This window comes from Vidua macroura, chromosome 6 (genome assembly GCF_024509145.1).
Source record: "Vidua macroura isolate BioBank_ID:100142 chromosome 6, ASM2450914v1, whole genome shotgun sequence".
NCBI classification, from domain to species: Eukaryota; Metazoa; Chordata; class Aves; order Passeriformes; family Viduidae; genus Vidua; species Vidua macroura.
In genome coordinates, this window is record NC_071576.1 from 3,548,855 (window position 1) to 3,571,844 (window position 22,990).

Consider the following 22,990-nt stretch of genomic DNA (forward strand, 5'->3'; position numbering starts at 1 on the left):
CTCTGTAGGCAAACTAAAATACTGCAGAGGGCACAGGTTGCCAAATTCAATTGATAACCTCTCAATCAAGTATTGAACAGCAAATTCATTATGATGCATTGGCTGCTGTTCCCACTTCTGCTCAGGCTTTTCATCTCAAGTGGTTGCTAGTTGAAAAACCAGAACAATTTATAGGAGCAGAAAATAGAAGTGAAATCCCCGTCTTGGAGCAACCAGGGAACACAGTTAAGCCTCTTGCTCTGTTCTGTGTGGTTTATTTTGCTCTGCAGCCCATTTTTACCAGGAATGGGAAGAAGCCACCCCCCAGTGCCTCAGCCTGTCACCTGGGAGGATGCCACGGTCCAAGCAGGTAGAGAGAGATGTTTGGACTCTCACCTGGATGAGCCTGGAGAGTGTCTTCCCTTTCCTGGGTATTTCTCCACCACCCAGATCAGCACATACAACAAATAACATCAAATGCAAGCTTGACACCCACGGTGTTAAACAGAAATTGTTATTGCTCCACTCCTTCAAAGAGCTCTGATAGACTCCTAAACCCCAACGTGTGGGCCTGGGATCCTGAGCTGATGGAAACACCTACACTGGCTATGCAAAGTGACTTTAATACAGCCCTCCTTTGATGCTTCCTTCTCCCAGGTGGGAGTTTCCACTTGCCCTTGGGAAGTGTCTCTCTCTGGCTATAAATAGAAGGACAAGGTACCTGACTCTGGAGATTCTATTGCACTCTGGCAGCTGATACCCAAAAGCTGGATGTTGTAGCACATTTATAAGCTCCCAGCTTTCACAAAAATGCAAACTAGCAATGTCAGCATGCAAAGTGCACTTGGGAACACAGCCTGAGTTGTTTTATCTCAGCATATCTGTGCATCCTCTGTTATTTACAGGGTGTTTACACCAAATGTTCCCTGCTGCTAGAGATTTCACTCACAAACCTGCTCCAGCACTGCAGGTGAAAGCATCCTCAGCTGGCTTCTTTCTTCAAAGCCCAAGGCCACATTCTTAAGGATATCACACTTCTTTCCAAACAGACTCAACCCTTCTTAGTTTTCTTCCATGGCAAAGAGGGGAGTGGGAATTAACCCCAGAAGAAATGCCGGATTCAACCGTAAACCAACCATAAGCTGAGTTGAGACCAAATTTTTTTTTTTTTTTTTTTTGTTTCCAGTGACTTTGAGTGGGTTGCTTTGGGGAAATTGTGGTTTTATCCCCTTGAGTGAAAGCAGATGAAGAAACCACTCAGTGGGGTGGGATTAGATGAAGTTTCAGCAGCAGGAAGTAGGTTTCTGAGTTAGGCCAAGACGATTAAATTTTCCTCTGAAAAGAGCATCCTTTTCCCTACTTGCATAATAATCACCTGTATATTTTTTTGACATATGCCTCCATTGTGTCTCCATTGCCCAGGGGCAGAACACCTCCTGTGGAAGCTGGATGGAACTGCTGGAGTTGTGTTTCATGATTAAAATTAATACAGCCAGTAAGGGACAGTTTCTCTTGGTTTCGAGAGTACAACACAAGCTGTGAGGAATATGGCTGCTAATCAGGATGGAAACAATAAAAGAGCTGTAAGGACTTGGTTAATTCTCTTTGCTCTGACAGAGTTAAACTTCTCCAGGTCTCTGATAAGATAGGACTGGTTTTCTTTATCTATTGTTTTTTTTTAATGTTCAAGGCTACTGAAATGCAGAAGGGCCAGATGGCCATTTAAGCTAAACAATGTGCAAAATCTTTCTTATATTATCACTAACTGCCTCGAGGGGGTGGGAGGAGAAAGGTTGTTTAATCATTAGAAGTCACTTAGCAGCAAATGGCGTTCACTGTCTTTATCAATTTACAACAAAAGATTGGGGCCACATCTTTGTGAGACCTTTTTTTAATATGACAGGGCAGATATTTAATTCTCCTTTAAGTCACCTGGGGATGTCTTGCATCTCACTGCATGTCACCAAACTGTGGGGCCAGGCTAGTAAATAGGTTTTATTCCCATGTGCATTTGATCCTATATCAAAACACTGAATTTTTCCGTGGAACACAGCAAACTACTGTGTCAGCAGCAGCTAAATCCCATTGTTGTTCTGTGGCTTGTTGCAGTCCAGAGGAGAAAGTACTGGAGGGGTGAGAACAGTAGGGTCTGTCTTCTGTCCTGTCCCCGTCTAATATTTGGCCTTCAGCAACTCATCTTAACCTCTTATCTTCCCTCCCACTCTGGATTTGTATATCGTGGCTGTGGTCAACAGGGGCTCCAGAGACTTTGGGAGGTTCATCTCAGCCATCTGAGACACCATGTAAATGTGATCCTGGGCCTTGGCTAATTAGCTCTGCCCCTCATCAGAACTGTCATGGCACAGCGCTGTGCTGACACACTTACGCTGCTTTTTAGCTTGAGAACAGTCTCAAGGATCTGCTCTCAGTAGTGTAACCAGAGAGTAAGTAGTGCTGACCTCCAGCAGGTCAGAGAATATCCTGAGTGGAAAAGCACCCACAAGGTCCATCCAGTCCAACTCCTGGCCCTGCACAGACACCCCGACAGTCCCACCCTGTGCCCGAGAGTGTGTTCCAAATGCTTCTTGAGCTCTAGCAGCTTTGGAGCTGTGGCCATTCCCTAGGGAGCCTGGGCAGTGCCCCTCCACCCTCTGGGGGAAGAACCTTTTCCTGATATCCAACCTAAATGTCCTCTGAACAACTTCCTGCTGTTCCCTGGGGTGGAAAGAAACCAGGCCTTTTCAGTTTGCTGCCTGCCTCCATCATCTAACTGGAAACGATTTGCCTAAATCTTTTAAGGAGAGGGGAAGCTCCTTCTTGTAGAAATCCTTTTAAGTTCAAACTACCATCTGATGCCACCACTTAATTCCCCTTTTCCCAATGCCTTCTCTTTGTGTTTCTCTTTTGTTGTCAATACCTTTGGTTTCAGAGGATTTCTCCAGTGCCCTTCTCTTTTCTCTCTGCAGGCTGAGACTTCTTGAGCATTGCACAGAGAAGGTGGCTGGGGTGACACTTGCATGACAAACCACTGCTGTGGATACATCTACAGCAGGAACAGCAGCTCTTGTTTGCCTCTGCCAAGGACAGATGACAGCAAAGGGTATTTAGTGATTGTGCTGGGGAGGAAACGCTTGGCAAAACAAGCTGGCAAGGCTGGCACGGCGCTGGTGGGGCTCCAGTAGGGAGGGACACTCCCAGTGACCTCCCTGCAGCTCTTTTGGGATGGACTGCCCAGGGAGATGGTGGAGTCACCATCCCTGGAGGTGTTTAAGGAAAAACTAGACGTGGCACTCAGTGCCATGATCTGGTTGACACGGTGGTGTTCCGTCATGGGTTTGACTCGATGATCTCAGAGGTCGTTTCCAACCTAATTGATTCTGTGATACTTCTGGCCCTGCAGTCAGGAGTTAGGTAGGTTTCAAAGCCAGGAGGTTTATCGAACGACTTTTTGGCCTCCGGTACAGGACCTTACAGATTTTTAGCCCAGACTAAACTCACTGATAAGTTGCCGGTGTCCCCGCAGCGGGCTGGGAACTGGCAACCCGTGGCTTCCAGTGCCACGTTGGTCGCTAAACCTCGCCGGTGAGCTGCAAGCCCGGCACACCGGGGAGAGCGGGGGACCACGGGGTCGCCAGCGCCGGGGGCTGCCTTGGAACTCGCTGGCCTCGAACAGGCACTTGCAAGGAGCGAGGAGCCCGGGAAGCGCCCCGAGCCGAGCCCCCGGTGCCTGGCGCGGCGGGGCGGCCGGTGCCTGGCGCGGCGCGGGGGCGGCTCCGCGTCCCTCCCCGGCGGCTCCGCGTCCCGCCCCGCTCCGCCCCGGATTGGCGCGGCCGCCCGGCTCCTCCCGCCGCCGCCGGGCGCAGGGGGGATCCGGCCGAGCCGAGCCGAGCCGAGCCGAGCCTGGCGGCTCCGCCACGGCCCGTCCTCCGGCCCCGCTCCCGGTAGGCTCCCGCGGGCGCGGCAGGGGTGGGTGGGCGCTGCGTTCGGCGCGGTGCGGGCAGGTGGGCGGTGAGCGGCGAGCGGGGCCCGCCCGCAGCGCCCGCGCTCCGCCGGCCATGGCGGCTGCGGGGCCGCCGAGGGGCCGCTGCCGCCCGCAGGACGGGGCCGCGCCGAGGGCTCCGCGCTCCGCTTGGTTTTATTTCACCCTCTCGCTTTATTCTGTCCGCGGCGCTCCCCCGGCGCCCGCGCCCCGCTCCCGGCCTCCCCGGGGGTTTTGTGGTGCTCCTTCCCCGGCGCCGCTGGCAGCGCTGCCGCGGCTCTCCCGGCCCGGCGGGTCGGGCAGCGGGAGCCCGGGAGCGGTGCCGTGTCCCCCGCAGCGCCCGGTCACCGTGCGGGGCGCGGAGCATCTCCGCTCCCCCGCGGTTGCGTAACGCGCCCGTCCCACGCGTGGCCGGCGAGACCGAGCCCCCCTGTTTTCTGCGGGTCAGTCTTTTCGCGGACCTTCTTTTAAAAGCAACCCCCCCTCCCAAACCGCGCGTTTTCCCCCCAAATTTTGATCTCCTGAGTTGCGGTCACTTCCTGGTGGTGTTTTTTTCTGCACGGCTTCCCCCGTGGTTCATACATCGATCAGTCGCCCTTCAGAAGGGAGGGGTTGTGAACTCGCTAAACATAAACAGTGATCCGAAAAGAGCTTTAATGGTTATTAGATATTGTGATAATTCTTGAATGACGCCTTCACGTGGGGATGGCGTAAGAACCTAAGGAAAGGTTAAAAGTACAATTACAGTGGAAGTGATTTCTTCTCGGAATTACTTCCTCCAAGGCCTTACTCGAAACAATAAGCGTAGCTTTTAATTTCTTCAGTAAACCGAGATTATTGACTTGTGCCATGCGGCTCCCAGTTGGAAAAATCTGCTTGGATCAGCCGGACAAGTGGGTCTAAGGCTCGTCCTGCCAGGTGCTTCGTACAACGCCCAGCAGCCGCGTGTGTCTCTGCTCTGTTTTTAAATAACCGGCTTGGATGGGGCTGCAAAGCTCATCCCCAGCAGCCCGGAGCGTGTTGCGGGCTGTAAAACCCGCCTGCGAGGCCGTGTAAGTACACCAGGGCTGGCCCTGCCCTGCTGGGCGCTGTCCTGGCCGTGCCACAGCGCTCGGCATCCAGTTTTGGTGGCTGGAGATATCCAGGGGAGCTGTGGAACAGGGAACGTGCGGCGCAGGCTCCAGCCGAGAGTCTTAATGAGTGTTTGCGTAGTGCTTCGTGTTTTCTCGGATGAAAGGTTTTACATAATTGGCCATTATAATTGTCTGTCACCCCTAGAGAAGAGCCAAAAAATCCCCTAAAAAGCAAGCGTGGAGGTAGGTAGTTGTCTTAAAAGTCCAAAGTCTAAATGCCTGTAGGTTGTGAATGCTGTTACTGCTGGGTGTGGAGACAGCAAAATGACTGAGTAAAAAAAAAAAAAAAATTCTGTCCTTCTTTTGAGCCATTTGATCAGCATCACTGGGACAAACGACATCCTGCTTGTTTGAGCTGCTTGTTCTTCGGTGCCCAGAAGAATTCCTAATGTGACTCTGGTTCTATCGGTGTTAATGATTTTTTTTTTTTTTTTTTTTTTTTTTCCCCTCTTGAAATCTTAACTGGAAACCTTTTACAGTGTTTTGATTCCTTTTTAATAAATGGCTAATCCCTTGCTGCAGGGGATGGGAGTGTTTTGAACGCAGCATTTTTGGGTCCTGAGGGGAGGGGGAAGGGAGCGCCTTGTGTTGCTTTCCAGCAGCCACCCGCCTTCCCCCAGCCTGAGTGAAAGGGCCTTATTGACTGATTTTGAAGGTAACCTGCCCAATTCTCCTCTTACATGCTAAAACCCATAAATTTGCTGTAGCACAGAGCCTTTGAGGGGAAGAAATGGAATGTCAAGGAGCCTGGGCTTCATCACGAGCAGCCTGGTAACAAAGGCACTGTCTGTTAATTGCATCGTGCTCATCAAAATTTCCCCTCCTAATGACAGAGTAACAATTTAATAGGTGTGAAAAATTGTGGGATTTGATTTAATACCACTGTCTTAAAATCATCCTGCATGCTCAGTAAGACTTAAGTTGTCGCTTTCATATTTAATTGGAGAGCGACCAGAGGCTGAGGAGAAAGCTGGGGATGTTTCACTCGCACTAAATGCTCTTTAAAATCTTCTCCCCATTTGGAGAAGGATTGTGAAGAATTGTGAGTGGCTTGTTAAGTGCTAAGCTGCAGCTGAGTGACTTAAAGGTTATAAAACATCTTTCTGTGTCTCTTAAATTTGGAAGCTCATCTTGAAGCTTGTGCTGCGGGTGTTTATCACAGGCTGGTCTGCAGCTCCAGGAAGGACTGTGGTTTTGGGGTGTGGAGGTGCCAGCTTAGGTTTGGGTGATGTGAAGGTGAGTGCTGTGTAGTGGATGCACGACACTGCCTGGGCAATAACACTCCCTGAGGTTCCAGGTGTCAACACCTTCATCACGATGTGTTATTTTCACTTCTCCGTGCTCTGCAGCATAACCCAACCAGCATTTTGGTATAATCCTCACACAGAGGTGGTTGTATTCCCAGCAGCTAGGGCATATTTCAATATTCCTGTTGCAGGTTTGATGCCAGGTTTCAGAGAAGAGAGCAACTTTTCTTGGATCTGATGGTTGAGCCTATAAGGAAAATACAGGACTGATCCTAAACTTATCACGAAAGATGATATAGCCTGGAAAGCATCTCTCTTGCCCTTGTCTGCTGGGATTTTTTGTCTCTTGTGGGTTATTCGGTCACTGGATGTTCCAATCCATAGATTTGAGCTTTTGAAGGAAATACTGGTTTAGTGAAAGTTGTGGGTTAGAGATCCTCTTCTGTAGGAAGGAGGGCACAGGAATGCTGCTTTGGTATGTGTGGCTGCTCCATTTTTATTTGTCCCATATTTTACTGGCTTGTTTTCTAAGCTATTTTGATTCTATTAACTTATTAGAGTCTATTAAAGTTGGTGTGACAGTCTGTCTTTAATGTAGGAGTGTTGTCCTTTTTTTTTTCAAATGTCCTTTTTTCACCCCTAAAATATGAAATGGAATAATTGTCCATAGTTCAGATTCTGCCTGTAATTGTGGGATTTGTGTTTGGAATTCACATTGTAGTTGAGGATTTAGTGTTTAGTCCCCAAATAACTTTTTTTTTTTTTTGTCTTTGTTGTGGAAGGGGAATGAATATCTGCTGTATCACTTGCTAATCCGACTGTTGCAGTTTTATGCCTAGAGCATAACTGAGCTGTATTTACCACTGTAGGCATGGTGGTTGGTTTATTGAACTATTTTGGGTATCAAGCACAGAGAAATCACAGCAGGACTGTCTGGTGTAGGTACAGGATGAGCATCAGTGGTACCATGACCTGGCTGTCCAAATTTGGGTGTCTGCAGCGTCATTGCAATGGGTGTCAGGGAGAGATGGATTAAATATAGCTCAGGTGTGTCCCAACATGTTGCAGCTGCTCCTCCTGTTGCAGTACAGGGCTAATAGGAATGTTTACATAGATCACCTTCCTACACATCCCAGGTTCAACCACCTCTTTAGCAGCAAGTTGCTGCTGGGCAGCCACATGACTGCTTAAAGCTGTTTGGAGAGTAGAAATAAACTACAGAGGGACGCATAAATGGCTGTTAATAAAGTGTCAGCTTTAAAAAAAAAAACCTTAGAAATGGCTGACTAGTATCTTGGGGAGCAGAAAATAGTGCTAGTTGTTTTTTTTTTTCTGTGTGATTAAAAAATAACCCTGCTTTAGAAGCTGCTGTCTGCAGTTCACAGCGAAGTGATGGCATTTGGGTAGCAGGGAGGCAGAATTCCTGCCAGTTAAAATCTTGCTGTCCTAATGTGCCATTCCGTGCAGTACTTGGAAGCTGATATACAGTGCTCTTCTGCCTTGCAGCAAAACAACTAGTGATTAAAAATTCAGCAGATGCTGTGGTTCACTTAACTGCTTGTTCTTGCATCATTCAGGTCATATCACACAATTAATGTTGCTAATGTTCGATCTAGCCTTTTTTTTTTCTGCTCTAAGAATGGAAATTATCTGAACTACCATGGGATTTACAGAACTGTTTTGGCAGGAATTGGGCTGTGCAAACTAAGTTATTCAGGACTGTTTTTGCCCTTCCCCTAACTTGGAGAATCTTCTTTTGATTTTAGAAATATTATTTGTTCGTGCCAGACAGGGCTGTAATTTCTGCAACTTTTCTGACTTTAAAAATCAAAGTGTTTTCTTTTGATTGCTTTGAGATAAATGAGACTCCCTAGATGAGAAGGAAGAGGGGGAGAGCACGATAGGTGTAAGTGCTTGCTTTCTTACTTAAACTCAGTGTTTCATTTGGCCACAAAAGTATTTTTGTAAGAGAATTCTCATTCTGTTGCGGGCAGGGTTTCTGCTGCTTTCAGTACATCCACTTTTAACTTGCACAATTTTGGTTAATAGTATTCAAACCAGGGTGTCACTTACTTGACTTTGAAATGAACATTAAACTTTACCTTCCCCTCTCTATGTTCCTTTAATGATGTAAGTTTTGGGTTCTTTTTGTAACACACACAGATTCTAGAAATCTTTTCTGGGCTGCCTGAAAGTAATATTCATGTAGGAAGAGACTTGTAGTTTGTTTTTACTGCTTTTACCAGTTTTCTGCTTGGAAGCTGGTGTTTAGGAAGAAGCTTATCCACTTTCTTTGTGATCACACTTGGTTACTTGTGCAGTAATTTGGTTTTGGTTGCCCTTCCTGCACCTTCTCAAGACTCTCCTGCTACTGCTGGGTGGTGCCCCCTAAACTGGATGGATGTGTTGATATGAGCCTTCACAGCTTGTGCTGTTCTAAGAAAGATAAAATGCAGCCTGACACCAGAGAAAAATTGCTGGGTCTTTCAGTGTCTGAGAGGAACTTGCTGTGGTGGGGCAGCCCTGGGCTCCAGAGCTGGAGAAATGAAATTGGGAATATGGAACACAGGTGGAGTGTTTTGGTCAAGGGCACACACGAGGTTCAGCCCTTGCTGGAGAGCTGTAGGGCTGAGGGGAGGTTGTGTCTTTTGAAGTGTCAAGCAAGGGGCAAATCCATAATAAGAATGGAAAAGGTGAATTTGTATCACACAGCATATGATGGGTATGCCCATGAACCAGGTTTTGGAGAAGGAATGAGCAAACCCAGGAGCCTTTGCTGACACATGTTGTTTGGACTTGCAGTTTGGGTGACTTTTTGTGATCTGTCAATTAGCACATCAAGAGGATGTATTTTCAGACAAGGAAGACATTTTTCTTTGGAAAAACCTGTTTGGACTATTAACTCTAAATGTACTTTGAGAGAACTTGTCTCAACCAAGTTGTCAGCAATCAGTTTGAAAAATGAAGTCTTAAATATGTAAACCTTCCCCCAGCCTCTTCAGTGCCCTGCTCAGAATGATGGAAAAGAAGGATTCAGGCTGGGCTTTTGCATATTCCTGCTCCATGAATGCATATATCCAATGTGCTGTACTTTCAGAATTGATATTCAGGATAATATGTTTAATCTTCAATTGCAAAAAAAAAAAAAAAATAGCTTCGCACATAGCTAATTCCATCTGCTGGAGAAATAAGAGCGAGGCTAACTTCATCACTTATTTGGGACCTGCTTTTTGCTGTGCTAATTACTATGTATGAACTTTGGAAATTTGCATAATTTTTTGGCAAACCTAAGCTGCAGCCATTTAATTTAGAATTTTTATTAACTTTAGACATCCCTAGCAACTCCTAAGCTACTTCTGGTTCATTTTGTGGTTTTGGTGTTTTACAGGGCTTGATTTTGAAAGCTTCAGTAGCTTCTTTTGTCTTTTCCTTGCAATGACTTAATATAAGCAACAGCAGCTTACTGCCATTTCCAGTAACTTTCAACCTGCAGTGTGACACAAAATTCCTTCTGTCATTCAGATTAAAAAAAAAAAAATTCTAAAAAAGTAAAATTAGAAGGTAGTTTTTTGTTGCACTTGAAATATTTTAAGAGTAGATACGTTTCCAAAAGTAACCTTGGGGAAACTGGGACATGTCAAGTCTGGTCCTAATTCTGGTAAAAGCTGGTCTTATGATGTGAATTTTTAAGCTCCAAAGAGTTTGGATATAAATTCATCATTGCACATAGCTACTTAATGTTCTTTCTTACTCAAAGGCTGTATTTTGACACATTTTCAGCTTCCCAAGTTCTCTAGCCACTAGTTCTCTTTTCCACTTGGTTTGCTTTTGTTTTTGTGACCTCCACCTTTCACTGATTTTGCTGGTTGGCAGTCAGTGGAGGTGGATAATCAGTAAAATATTGAAGCAGTTGGAATTTTATAGCAAAAAGTACTGCTCTGCTTTATTGGAATGCTGTCACTTGGAGTCAGCTGTTACATGCTGATTTTCTTTTGGAGGCAATAGACTGGATTAATTTAAAAATCTGAATTATTTGTGCCCACTTTCTGTCTCAGTACCATCAGAAACTTCCTATGTTGCTTTGTGCAGTTGCACTCCCGAGTCTTAGTCCCTCTTTTCTCATCCCTCTTGCTCCGTTGACCACTTAAAAATGCAGTTTCTTCCTCGGGATGAACGGGGTTATATTGCCAGACACTTTAATTCCTCTCTAATTGGCAGAAAGCCAAGCATAAAATCTTCTTCATAAGTCACCCTAGAGGTTTCTTTGTATGTGCTATTATTTTCTTTGCGTGCTAACATCACTGAAAATACTTTTTTTTTTTTTTCCCTCCCCCCAAGTCTAGACCAGGCATAATTATTTTCGTGTGTATGTGTAGGCTTGGGTGTTGCCATGCTGAAGACCCTATTTGAAGTCCTTGGGCAGTTTAAGACCAAAATTTCTTGTAGCATCAAAGGCAGCACTATCCCCTCTGCATCTAGGGAGGTGAAGTAATTTTCTGGTGTATCTGAACTTCAAAGACAGGCTCATGGCTTGTGCCTGTGGTCTGGCTCTCTGAGATGTGTCATACATATTTTAAAAAAGAGTTTGGACCCTGGGTTCAAGCAGGACTTGTGTATCAGTGATAGTGGCTGGTGTTGGATTGTGATTAATTATGTTCATGTGCTTCCAGAGCACTCCAGTTCTCTTTTCATTTATGAAATTCTTAATTGAGGTCTTTGTTCTGAGCTTCACCTTCATTGCAAAGTCTAAAAATCCTTTCCATCGTGAAGCCTTGGCTCTTGTGTTGGGCCTCTTAATGTTTTTATGTCTTCAGAGCTTCTGAGCTCCCTTCCACCCTGACTGCTGAGGTTGAGACAAGCTCCCTGTGAATGTCCATGCAGAACTGCCCCTTTTGCTCCTGCTGAAAGGCAGCTCTTGCTTTGCCATGATACCTGCTGTGATTTCTCCTATTCATTTCTCTTCCTGACCTCCTGCACGTGTCCTGGTGCTGGGGAGAGGAGACTCCACTGCTGAACAATGAGGGCATGCAAGGCATGATACCTTGAGACAAGTGTCAGGCACTTGGGAAGGGAGTTCTAAAAGAAACCTCATCCTTAAGGAAATCTTGTTGCCTGAAAATGGGTTTATACACCTCAATTTGACCATCAGGGCACCAGAGCTTGCCAGCAGGTGGGACAGACTGTTAGTTCCTTGCATTTTTTCACTTAATTTCCTCTCTAAAGAAGAATAATGCTCTACCATTGTTTTATTTTTTATAAGGTAACTTTATTTTAATAAACAGATGAATGAAATGATGCAGAGTGCTTGTTTTTGCGGCTGAAATCTCTGTGAATCTGCTGCTCCTTCTGAAACTGGGGCTGTGGGAGGATTACTGATAGCAATGAATCCATCTTCTATGGTGTTAAGGAAAAAAAAAGTCCCTGTATTTCTCTTAAAGTGCTTATGGATTTTTTTAGATGCAGTAGGACTGCAGATGTAGTCATATTAAAATATAAGACATCTCACTTCGAATTGGTCTCTCAGCAGAAGGAGCTGGAGATGTGACTTCGGTAGAAGTTACTGGGAATTCTTTTTTTTTTTTAATGCAGTTTTGCAGCCTGTGCTGTGGATGGGAGCCCAGAGCAGTCTGAGTCATGCTTCCTCCATGGAGAGGACATGGGATGCCACCAGCAGTGGACTGAACCAGTTCTCCTAATGATTGCTTTGTTCAGCTTTAGCTACTTCTGGGGTTGCTAAGATGGTGTCAGCTGATGTGTCAGCTGGAGGCCATGGGGTAAATTGTAGGATAAAGAGCAGTAGTTTACATACCTTTGTAGCAAATGTCTCTGCAGCGTTCTGCACACTCTTCTTGCCTTAAAAGGGTTTTTTTTTTAGCCCTTTTTCCTCGTTTGGATCAGTAGGTGTATGGGGCAAGGAAAGGGTTTTTGATTTTGTGAGGTTAACACGGCTTCATCCCTGACCTGACTGAATCCTACAAAGTGAAGGCACCAGTGTATCCTGCAGGGATGGCCCATTTTCTTTGGGAAGATGTTTTTAAGAAATTGTGAAAAACTTAGGAAAATGTTGAGGAACAAGTAAAAATTGAGTGAAATTCACTCAATGGAGTGAATTCACTGAGTGAAAATTGCTGCATCTCTAGTGGACCTATACAGAGCAAATTTGTTGATGTTGGTTTAATGGTGGTTTTAAGGTTATTTTAATATTTTTATTTTATTTTAAGGATTTGGGGAATGCCCCCTGTCCCCTAGCTCTCCCCTGTGCTCTGTGGGTCACAGATAGAGACTTTACTGGGATATATATAAGGCAGAGGCTGCTGAGAGAAGCCTTGTCTTTAATTAGACCAACAGGTATCACTGGAGTGGAGAGGAAGAGATGAGTGAGCTTTAGAGCCTGAACAAATGTCAGATTGTATTTTATCAGAATTGCAGTTTGGAATCAGGGATTCACTGAGTTTCCATTTGGCTGTGGGCTGTCTGGGGCCTTTTTGCATCTTCCATCTCTTAGCTGCAGTTATGGGAAAGTTGCACATACCACTTTACAGACAGAAAGCAGAGCTCTTTAGGGGAAGGAAGGGTAAATGACCCAGGTAAAATGAGCCAGGCTGGAGTCAGTAAAACTACCCAGAATGCCAGCAAGTGATACCTGTGTCTTGAGTTTAATATATTCACTTCCCAGTGGTCATGCTCAGGAGGATTAGTTGAGAGATGCTTTAACCTGAAGCTACTTGGAACAGCAGTGCCTTTTTTCCTCCCCTCTCAAAAGTGGTTTGCTTTTACTAAAATAGCTAAATGCAGGCATGTTAAGCTTAATATATATGTGTGTGTGGGTACCTGAGAAAGCATCCCATTAGGTAACCCCGTAGCTTTCTCCTGGGGAGATGCTGAGAATATCACCTTTGCTGCCACTCAGGGCCAAGCCAGGCTTGTTAGCAGCTTGTAAGTGACAGCCCTACTTTGCTTTGTGGGTATTTTAAGTGATGAGGGTAGCAGAGCTCCAGGGAGAGGTGATAACGTCTGTGCTGGTTTTCTTCTTGGTAGGGAGGTGGCAGAGGAGGAGGAGATAGGACTAATTGCATACCTTCCAATTCCAGTTACTTCATTACAGAATAATCACTGGAGCAGCCCTGCAATCTGCTCTGATAGCAGATAAGTGGCGTGGCTCGCAGCACTTCAATCTAAACAAAACTTAAGTGCTTTTTCCTTTTTCCCTGGAGTGAAACTGTAATTTCGTTATGTGAATGTTAGCCAGGACGAAGTTGTTTTTGCAGCTGTCATGATGATTCTCTGGGCTTTGTGTTAGAGGTATGTCCCCAGTGTATGTAGCAAAAATATCCTAAAATACTGCATTCCCATACCTGGAAGCTTCAGTTGAAGGCTCTCCAAATGTTTGCCAGGTGAAGATCTGTTTAGCTTTGACGTTAGATGTCTCGGAGGGTTTAGCTATAAACCAGTGGAGGTTTGGATTATATTCCTTTCCATAGCAGTACATGTTAATTAGCTTCTCTGTCGGCATTAGGCCCTGAAATGGTCAAGTGAAAGAGCCTGAGCACATCTCTGCTGCTTCAGAATACGAGTCCCTCTGGTGAGGGTGGTCACGTTGAAGCATTGCCTCATTTTGGTTCTCTGGTGTAGAAATGGTGTTAAATGCAGCCCATGTGATGCAAAAGAGAAATATCAGGCAGAGCTTGGGAGAGAGATTTTGCCTCTCTTTGAAATGGGTAAAAGTGAATTTGTACTCCAGGCTGAACCCTGGGAAATAATAAAATCCCAGAATGTTTAGGTTGGGAGGAACCTTTAAGCCCATCTCATTCCAACCCCCTCCCATGGGCAGGGACACCTTCCACTATCCCAGTTTGTTCCAACCTCATCCAACCTGGCTTTGGACACTTCCAGGGATCCAGGGGCAACCACAGCTTCTCTGGGCAACCTGTGCCAGGGCCTCATAAAATCCCTGGAACTGCTGTTGGTGACAATTACTTTAAGGTACCTATTTAAGGCCACAAGTTCACCCCAGACAAGTGCCTGGACTTTGCACAGTGCAGTATTGGCCAAACCTTAAACTCTCTTCAGGCTCACTTTCTCTGGACTGTGCCACAGAACCGTTAAATCTGATCCGTTCCTAAAAAGACAGCTGACTGTGCAATCCGAGCCACATAAAATTCCTTGTCTCTGCTTTGGACTTGAATGGAAAAGTAGTTTGTTTTCCCATTAAATTGACCTCAACTGTCGCTGCCCCAAAGGGGGTCTGTTCTTGCAGGCTCTGCTTGGCCAGGAGGCAGAGCGTGCTTGGCTCTCCCTGTGTTTTGCTGCGAGCCTGCTAACTCACTCCAGGACAACGGGAGGATGGTAATGCACTAAGGCAGGTATTTGTTAGCAGGTTAAATGTTTTGGGAAAGAAAATGTAATATACTCTGGAAAAGTTAATAGTTTTGTACGTTCCGGCTTGGTTGTGTTGGTGGCTGATAGGGTTGGTGGTGTAGATCCAAGTGCAGAATTAAGCTCTGGGAATAAATAAGTTGAAGTGGTGGTGAATTTCAAAGGAACAAAGAGTGTAAGGCCCCCTTAATTGAATCTTACATTTTTAGTGTGGCTTTCAGAGGGAAAGGCCCAAACATGCTTTGCAAACCAACCTGTGCATTGTGCTCTAGTGGATCCATGCTTTTGATAGGAACAGTGTGACTTATTTAATGAGATTAACTGCATCACATTCTTTTTTAAAAGAGGTATTTCTTTATTTGTACTGGGGGAAAATACATTTTTCCTGAGAGTCTGTAGCTGATCAGACTCCTGCGTCCCTTTCTAGCCACTGATGTTGCAGGGACAGGAGGCTGGCAGGTTGGATTGGGTATTGCCTAAATAAAAAATGAGGTTCAAGCCTGGAGTGTTACGTGGCAGGGCTGCCTGACCCCCACCTGCTGGGGATGTTGACTCACAGTGCTCTCTGCTCATGGTTTGTTTAGGAGAAGGTTTTAGGATGTGTGTCTCACTTGGGAGCACAGGTGCCACGCTGCCTTTTTAAGAGTTTGAGTGCCTTGACTTTGTAGGGAAAAGAAGCCAAAAAATGGGCTGTGATATCTTTTATGCTGGCCAAGCTGCTCCAAGGGTAATCCAGGTGGGAAGGGACTCACCTATGGACAGGAGGTTCAGCTGGGTAGTCAGGAAGCATCAGCAAAGCACAGCTCCTTCCTAAGAGTGGGCAAAATTCCTCCACCTGTGAACACCATCCCATGCACCCAGCCTTGGCTCTTCTCTGGCTTCTGTTTGCCTTTTAATGGCCGTGGAGTGCCTCGGCGCTTCCTTCCTGTCTTCCTGGTGTTTGGCTCAGGGGTTTGATGGCCCCTCTGATGTTGGAATTGGCACATGGGAGCAGGTGAATGTCCATGGGATTACTCTGGTGTGTTTATGACCTGGGATGGCTGCACTGGGACTTCTCACGTGCTTCCATATCCAGTACTTAGTCACCATTTCTTCACTGCAGAAAATGAATGGAAGGCAAATTGTTACTGGAGACTTTTCTAGGGAAAAAGTTTTTAATGAGTACCTGAAGGGCCGCTATCCTATGGATTGTGTGTGGTGTCATGTAGCTGTGAGCAGGTTTTCCTTATTGCAGAAGCTGGATTGATTCCTTGGGGCAGGATAGCATCTGATTTTTATATGAGGGAGGGGGAAAAGTTGTCTGACTTTAATCTGAATTTACTAGGTACTTAATAAGAAAGACCTCTGCCCTGAGTGACTTGCTCAGCCTATGTTGTGTTGCAGGAGCTCCATGGAGATGAAGCCTGCTGGCTTTATTTTGCTCTCAAATCCATTTGGCTCAAAATTGCTTCCAGAATCTCATCCTCCCTGGTACTTGAGACTTGTGACTGGGTAACCTGCTGAGTGCTAAGGGTTGTGGCAAAGCCTGGATGCCTTGGTGGCTGTGAGATGACACTGGCACGTGGAACTTGTCCTTCAGGTGACAGGCAGAGGCACATTTCTGAGAGCTGTCTGCTTCTGCCTGTCTCATCCCTTTATAATCTGCAATTCATATTTAAAAGCAGAGGGATTTAAGTTGTTTTCTGTGCAGTTGTGGCCCGTGGGAGCAGTTGGCTGTCGTGGTGTTTGGCCCTGGAGCTGCCTTGGTGGCCGATTGCGTAAGCGAGCAGGGAGTGAGCGAAGGTATTTGCAGCAGTCACTTGGAAACGGGGATAATTCAAGTCTCGATCAAGCTCAGGCTCAAACAGGTTGTGGAATTTATTTATACAACACCACTGGGGTGTGTGACACTGCAGAGCCAAACAAACAGTGCTTCCCAGCCCCAAGGCTTGTGTTGGGTATTAGATAACGAGGGATGGGGTAATTACAGCCAGGGACATGGGCGGAGGGGTTCGAAGTGGGTGAGGGCTACATCCGTGTGGAGAACGTGAAATGTGCCTCGTTAATGGCACTGTGAAGAAACTGTGGGTGCGCCTGGGGTTATGGGAAGGCTGGAGGTCAGCTCTGCAGAAGGAAGTGTTGTCTGAGCTACTGGAGACGCGTGGATTAATAAGGGAAAGCGGAAGGAGGCAAAATGAAACCAGCCAAGCGTACGGGGAGGGGCCAGGTTACACGGAAGCTGACGTACAACAGCAGTGGCCCTTCAGGGGCTTGAGGAATTTGGGTGTCACAGCAGCCACTGGGAATCCACACCTGGACCCCAAAACGTGTGTGCTTGATGGGAACAGAGGAACAGGTAAAGAAAGGGGTCCACCGTGGCTTCTGAGGGCTTGGCGGTCCCACCTCTCTGTTGTGTGTGCTCCCTGGGCTCTCGTGGTGCCAAATTGGCTTCTGCCCAGCCACTGGGCTGTTTTTGGGGTGTACTCGATCAGTCAGCACTGAAGACCTTGAATTGGTGGTTCTCCACGTCAGCAGTGCATGGATTGTTGTTCCCATGTGCTCTTTCCTCTGGGCAAACTGGATCTTTTGGGTTTTAGGAGTTGGGTAGGGGTTGTTAATACCTTTACTGTGTCACTAATTTCCGTTTTCCTTCCCTTTTGCTCTTCAGAAATGCCATTCTCGTGAGTGTGTAAGGAACCGACAGAACTGTAATGTCTAACCCTACATGGAATAACAACTCTTGGAAGGTACCACCCTTTTTAAACTACTTTTAATAGCTTTGTAACAGGTTAATGATGTGCTGATCTTTGCTTCAAAGCTTGAAATTGAAGAACTGTGTCTTATGTAGTGCTGTCCCTTTGAAAGGGCTGACAGTGCTGTGATCCTCCAGTCTCTGATTTCCAGAAAAACTGGGTGCAACCTAACGCTTGGTTTGGGGTGCTGAGGGACCATCCCTGTTTCTCTGTGGATGATGATGTCTTCAGGCAGCTCTGGTGTTGCCTTAGGAACAGATGGTGGTTTCTATTCAGAGAGCTGAGCTGAGCTTTCTTCATACTTGGTGGCCATCCTTGGAAACATATTGCCCTTCTTTTTAGTGATGCATGATGGTTTGCCCGTTTCTTCAATTCAGTGACCTTCTGGATTGTCTTTCTTGAGGCTTCTAGGCATATTTATAAAGGATACTGTGATGAAGTGCAGTTACACTTTAACATTTAGATTGAAATGTCTTGGCTGTTCGTGCTGCATTAACCAGCTCTCAGGCGTTGGCTTGTTCTGCTGTCTGATCCCGCAGTGATGCCATAATACTGAATTTTGGACTGCCCTGTGCATTGCCATGGCAACAGACTGATGTCACACGCTCAAGGACATGACTTCAGTGCACGATCATGCAGAGGCACAATCAGATTTGTGGAGGAGAAAGCTGACTAATGCACATCTCAAAAGCAAACAAGGGGAATGCAGGTTACAGCTGACCAACCAAGGTGCCTCCGTGTGAAAATTCCCCGCTTAGAGGAGGGGCTGATTCTGTCTCTAAGGCAGGAACAGTTGTCTTGATGAGCTTCTCTTCACCATGGAGAAGCAGAGGACTTGCAGGTCTCCTATATCTTTAAAACAGGTGGTGGAAGAGCTCATTGTTTCTGGGGTGGGGAAGTGCTCTCTGGTTTCAGAGCTTTGAAAGGGCACTGCTTTGTTTTAATTTTAAAGAACCTCTCAGTGGTCTTGCAAGCACCCTGAGAACACTTTGACTTGCTTAATGTTGTTCAAACAGTTTAATTGGTTTTCCAAAGCTTTTATTTTATCCATAACATTGGAAGGTGAAAGGGGAACTCCGCATCTGCATTATGGTCACATTTTCCTATATTCCAAGATTGTTTAATGTGATCTCCACCCATTTCATTTGGCTGCAACCTTTGCTCCCATGAAAACAAGGCTGATTGTTCTGAATTGCTGTGTGTATGTGCTTTGGCACGGCATGAAGGTACCTATAATAACACAACCATTGTCTGGAAAAAAAAGGCAGTTTGCAGTAATAACTACAAATAAAAGGGTGCAGTCCAGGGGCAAGACAGATAATGGTCGTTTTCCCAACCACTGCACAGGGCAGATCCTTAAACATGGTCACCCCTCAGCATGACAGGGCTGTGGGCTTTAGCCTGGGATGTGAATACTGGGAATAAGGGACTGAAATATTTGCATGTTGTTCCAAGTTTCTCCTTCCTGGCCCCGGTTCCATTGCTCATATCTACGGATGGGGAGACTGAATGACTTTTGCACAATGCAGCGTTTTATTTGCATGCTGTGAGCAGTTTAACAAGTGTGTGTGCGCTAAATGAAGCATTCCCACTTTCAGTGAGCAGCTGATGCACCCTTAAAATAAAAAAAAGATTAAAAAAAAAAAAAAGTGCCTTTAGGTTGAACAGTGGGGTTTTGAGGGGTGACATTGTGCTGTGTGCCTGAGCGGATGGTGGGTCGTGCCAAGGCTGAATGTTAACTAGAAATGCTGTGAGATGCAGCAAATAACCAACTCACACTCCTTGGTGCTAAAGTAATTTTTGCTCATCTCTGCACTTTGTGGGATAAAAGCTGTTATAGTGCAAGATTTGGAAGCAACGTAATTGTTTTAAATGCTCAGTGTCACAGGAATTGAGGACATTTAACAGAAACTGGCATTTCTTGTGGTAGTTTGGTTGCCTCCCAGGACAGGAAACTGTGGAGTGGTAAAAAAGAGTCAGGGAAGGAGTTTAACAACCTTCTCTGTAAATCACGATGCTTGAATTCAGATCCTGGCCTTGAGCTGAAAGGACTGGAAGCTCTGCAAGACCCAGTGATTCAAGCTGCCCTGCAGAGAACAAGAAGATAATGGTGATGGACTATCAGGAAGGCAGCCTTGCTGGGAAGAGAGGCTTTGTGATATGGTCAAGGGGAAGGAAGTCTGGAGAACTCAGAAAAGGAACAGATGTTTTTGGTGGTGGGGAAAAACTTAACTATCCCTGTAGTTTGCTCTTGCAGCAGAGCCAGCAGGAGGAACTTGATACCAAACAAAAGTAGGCACACCCAGGATTTAGCAGAGGGATCCTGGAAAGCTGAAAATCAGTGCTTTGGTGCTTTTCTGTTTGACAAATACCTTATACAGTGGCATCTGGCAGATACAATAATATATGTGTGTGCAAAGGTGTGTGTAAAACAGCTTGAAGGTGTTAGATGTTTCTCTTTAACAGCAATAAAAGAAGTATTGATATATGAAGTGATACTCCAAGTGGGGAGCCAAGAGAGATACTGTTCTCTGAGAAGGAAATAATGACAGAAGATGCATTAAAAGAGGGTGAGGTTTTTTTCTAGGGTGTGTTTATGGATGGTGATGACTTGAAGTGTGATAGAACAGATTGCTGATCCTGTGTATCAAAGTACCAGTGGCAATGAATTTTTAAGCTGTTGAAACTTGCATCCACCAAAAAAAAAAAAAAATATTTTATTCTTCCTAATAGGTTAATCCACTGTAATTGGCTGTGAAATCAACCTGGGGGAATTTTCCCACCTGTAAGTGATGTACAGCCTCTTTGCTGTCTACTTGGCAACCGTACCTTCACATAATTAAAAGCTGTTTTTGAAATCCACTTTTCTTTCAACTCTTGTTTTTCTGCATCTTGCTACTTCTCTGAGAGCTGTCAGCCACTCTTCTGGCCAAGGTGTAAAAACCAAGATAATGTGCTTTTAGGAAAAGAAAACTGCAGATGATCTTTTTACTTTAATTTTTCAAAAAAGCATATAAACTACAAAACTAGGTGAACGTGAGGAGCTTTTTAGCATGCATGTCACTGCTGCATTTCTAAAACTAAACTTTCCCAGTCCAGTATGGAAAACTTTGACTTTCAGAGCTCTGGTGCCACTTGCCCTGCTAAAATCAATAACCAAGCCTCCATGGTTCACTTAGGAAGCAGTTCCAGTTACCCAGAAATTACAGGAGTTGTTCAGCACAGGGATCCTCTGGTTTCAGCACATACTTTCATTGCTCTGTAGTGTTTTGAGAGGCCGAAGGGTGGGATGCAGCTCCAGTGAATTTCCAGATTCCTAACAGTGTGAGGGACTGTTTTTAATAGTGATGATAAAAACAGTTATTCCCAGTTGGAGGTTTAGTCAGTGGTATAATTATCAGAGCTATGAAATAGTGCAGGGATGGCTTGGGATGGAAAAAAATAAGGTTTGGAACTTATTTTCTTGAGGGAGCTGTTTGAAATTATTTCCTGCAAGCTCATAGAGAATTGGTGAGAGATGTCAAAGGGTGAGGGCTCAAGATTGGTGATTGCTTTGGTAATTCAGTTATTCAATTTGGGCTGGCAAGCTGCAGCTGGCTTTTGGGACAGAATTGGTTGTTGAAAGCCAGGGTGGTGAGTGGGAGCTCTGGAGTGGCACATTTGGTTTGTAAGGTGCTGAGGATTTCCACAGCAGGGTCACAATCCCCAGCTCCAAAGCTGGCTCACTTAATCCATCCCTTCTAAACCACAGCTGTGGGCTCCTTATTTTCTGCTTCACTTCTTAGTGATTTGGTGGGGTTTATTCATATTTTTTCCGTTTTGTCCAAGAGGGGGAAACTCTGAGAAGAAAATGCTGTTTGTGCTGGAGGGAACAGTGGGAATATTCTGTTAGAGAGCAATGTAGGTATTTTTTCCTTTTTCTGTCTTGATTATAAAGCTTATTTCTTTTTTTTAGCTGTTAGAGCAGGGACCACGAAGATGCTCTGAGGACTGGAGCACCTCTGCTCTGGAGCCAGGCTGGGAGGGCTGGGAATGTTCACCTGGAGAAGAGAAGGCTCCAGGGAGAGCTCAGAGCCCCTTCCCGTGCCTAAGGGGATTGGGAAAAAGAGGGAATGTGACTTTTTCTGTGAGCAGATAGGGATGGGACAAAGGGGAACAGTTTTATTTTAAAAGAGGAGAGATTTAGATTAGATATTGGGAAGAAATTCTTCTCTGTGAGGGTGGGGAGGCCCTGGCACAGGGTGCCCAGAGAAGCTGTGGCTGTCCCATCTCTGGAAGTGTCCAAGGCCAGGTTGGACAGGAGCTGGGGCAACCTGGGATAGTGGAAGGTGTCTCTGCCTGTGGCAGGGCATTAGAACACGGTGATCATGAAGGTCCTTTCCAACCCAAACCATTCTAGGATTTTGTGTTTTCTGTGTTTTTTCATTAAAAAAGTTTCGAGTCTTGTAAAACAAACCCGAATCTGATGTTTCCAGTGGACTTCAGAAAAGTTCATACTTCCAAAGTGGTTATTAACACGGAAAGGATTGTACCAGAATTATTTCTGGTGTCCTCTTAGGTCTCTGCCACTGAATTTTGAAGATGAAATGTGAAAAGGGAAAGGCAGAAGTAGAAAGCAGAAGTTGTCACAGTTGATAAGCGTGCAGAAGTTGTCCTTTACTGAAATTTCAATGCTATTTTGGGGCCTTTCTTTTTTCCTTAAGAGCAAATTACAGTGGAATTCGTGCTATGCTTAGGATTTCTGAAAGCTTAATTTTGTCAGTTGCTAGGTGTATTGACTACAAAGCTCTGAAAATATCAAACTATTTTTTACTTCAGTAATTCTTGAGTTATTAATGGGGAAAAAAAATCTTTAAAAATAGAGCTAAAAAAAGATTAAAGATCTGTGGAATTGGTAGGTTTCCAGATTAGCTTAGATTTTAAACAATCCTTTGAAATAATCATGCAATAAGATACTGTATTTAATGTTGGTCCCTACTGCAGTTTACCAGTCAAAACCCCTGAGTTTATGTGAAGCTAAGTTGCTTCAGCAGATGTTTTGTGTACAGCATTCTCTTGAGAATTTCTATAAACCCAGGTGATGCTTTGCCTGGGAGGGATTTGTAGTGTGTGCTCTTGGCTGCCTTCTGTCTTCATCTTGAGCCCTCTGGCCATAAGGTGTCACATGTCTGCTGTTCCAAGTCCTTTCTGGTCCCTTTAAACGGGTTCTGTGCTTTTTTTACAAGCTGCAAAGCAGTTTAGGGTGGGAAATACCCTGATGCTGCTTTGGGATCATTCACCTGCTTTTCTGTTCCTTCTCTGTTCTTCTCCTGCTGCTCTGTCTGTGTTGGATGAGCTCTGCAGGTGCCTGGTTCTGGCTGATGGATGTCCAGGGGTCTGCTTGGGTCGCAGCGTCGTGCCAAGCGCTGTTGTGAGTCTCCTCTGCCTTGCTGCTCCTCCTGTCACTGTGAGGGTTCCAGCTTTGTGTTGCTGGCTGTCACACCCTGGTGTCCTGTTTCTTTCCCTTTCCTTGTGTGACTTCACGCTGCTGGCCTGGAGCTGTAG

General features: G+C 45.6%; 1 protein-coding gene across 4 annotated transcripts in view; it reads left to right on the plus strand.

Annotated features, from left to right (window-relative positions):
- Positions 1-3,825: 3,825 nt before the first annotated feature.
- Positions 3,826-22,990, plus strand: part of FBXO34 (F-box protein 34) — a 39,420-nt gene continuing 20,255 nt past the window's right edge. For 3 of the 4 annotated variants that reach the window (XM_053980850.1, XM_053980847.1, XM_053980848.1), the window contains exons 1-2: positions 3,826-3,920; positions 17,362-17,440. The gene's annotated coding sequence lies outside the window, so the exon portion shown is untranslated. Of the gene's footprint in view, positions 3,921-16,288; positions 17,050-17,361; positions 17,441-22,990 lie in introns of those variants that run through there. The other variant, XM_053980851.1, reaches the window with a different exon arrangement.